General features: G+C 31.8%; 1 pseudogene; it reads right to left on the bottom strand.

Annotated features, from left to right (window-relative positions):
- LOC101992340 overlaps positions 1 to 1,513 on the bottom strand; it is an 8,189-nt pseudogene that overhangs the window by 2,037 nt on the left and 4,639 nt on the right.

The following is a 1,513-nucleotide window of genomic DNA, read 5'->3' as shown; positions in this document are numbered from 1 at the left end:
CACACACACCAAATTACCAATAAAATCAAGCTGCCAGGAGAAAGAGAGAAACTTGAGGAGCAAATACTAGCTTTATGAAAAGGATACCCAAATCAAGGTAGTTGTGATTAAATCATAGGCTATAATTAATAATGTGGTAATGTCAATGTACTGATAGCAGCAATGTATCCTGGTAATGTAAATTTTCAAGGCAGGTGAGACGTATATGGAAACACTGAATATTCTTTGCTTACATAGTCCATATTGTCCTTGTAAATAAGTGTTACCTACAAAATGTATTTTTATAACTAAACAACAATGTCACTGAGAGTAGTATTTCTATGTAATGCTGAGTTTTGAGATCTTTATCACTCATGTGTCTATGGGCTACAGATTACTCAAAACATTGTCTTTGCATGATCACATCCCACCTTACAATTAGACATTTGTGTCTGTGCTGAAGTAGAACAAAGGATTGTTGAAATACCACCAGAAAATACAATCATAGGCTATTTCAATGTTTCTGAGATAAATTACATACAAATACACAAAACACATTTTAAATCCATGAAATTGTAATATGGAAGTAGTATTTGTATAATAAAATTCCATATAATCTAATTTTATTTGTGATTCAAATTATAAATCAGCAAGAGAAGGGTTCTTGAACTTCTCGTATTGTAAACAAAATACTATTTCGATTGATTTGCTCTCACCCAACTGTCTTCAGCATATATTGAGTATCGATATAGAAGACAGCCCTGTGAACTCACTGTTTATCTATTATTTATAAATACATTAAAAATGACCTATTCTAAGTTTGAGTGCTTAGGAGGAATAATTTTCTATGAAGTGTTTTCCTTTTTTCTCATAAGCAAGGATTATTTCCATTAACCTTATGAAAAGGAATTGGGTGATTAGAGTAGGGTTTTTATTTACTATCAGCTGGCAGAACACTTCCAGAAGCTTTTTTGAATTGTTTAAAGCAAAAATGTAAGTAAAATGTAAATAAACATGGGTCACTTTTGCCACTGTCATGTGCTACCCCATCCTTCCTGAGAGTGATATCTGATGGTGATATAATCCCCACTGAACTGTAGTCTTTTAGCAAGCTTTTCAGAAAGGAGAGTTTTAGCCAGGCAACCTTGTTAAAAAAGAGTCGTGTAGTTTGGATCAGCACAGCATGCACATCACACTTCCTGATTGTTGAATAATTTGTTTCTCTAGTTGCTTCTTTCTTCTTCCACTCTTATATTTAGCTTTAAGAATTTCACTGAAATGAAAATGATGGCTTTTTTCTTTTGCTTCTTTTACCTCGATCTACCTTGATCGTGGGCTCTTAGAGCAGCATTTATAAATTTTGAAGATGTGCTTCTAATCTTATTTTAATGAATATCATCTGCCTTTCTTAGCACTGTGTTTAGTTTGAAGAAAATCCAGGAATAGACTTTTGAGATAGAGAAGACAGAGCTTTATATATATATATATATATATATATATATATATATATATATATATATATATATAATGAATT

Source organism: Microtus ochrogaster, linkage group LG9, assembly GCF_000317375.1.
Source record: "Microtus ochrogaster isolate Prairie Vole_2 linkage group LG9, MicOch1.0, whole genome shotgun sequence".
Taxonomy (NCBI): Eukaryota; Metazoa; Chordata; class Mammalia; order Rodentia; family Cricetidae; genus Microtus; species Microtus ochrogaster.
The sequence above is the reverse complement of the archived record's forward strand: the minus strand, read 5'-3'. Positions and strand labels throughout refer to the sequence as shown.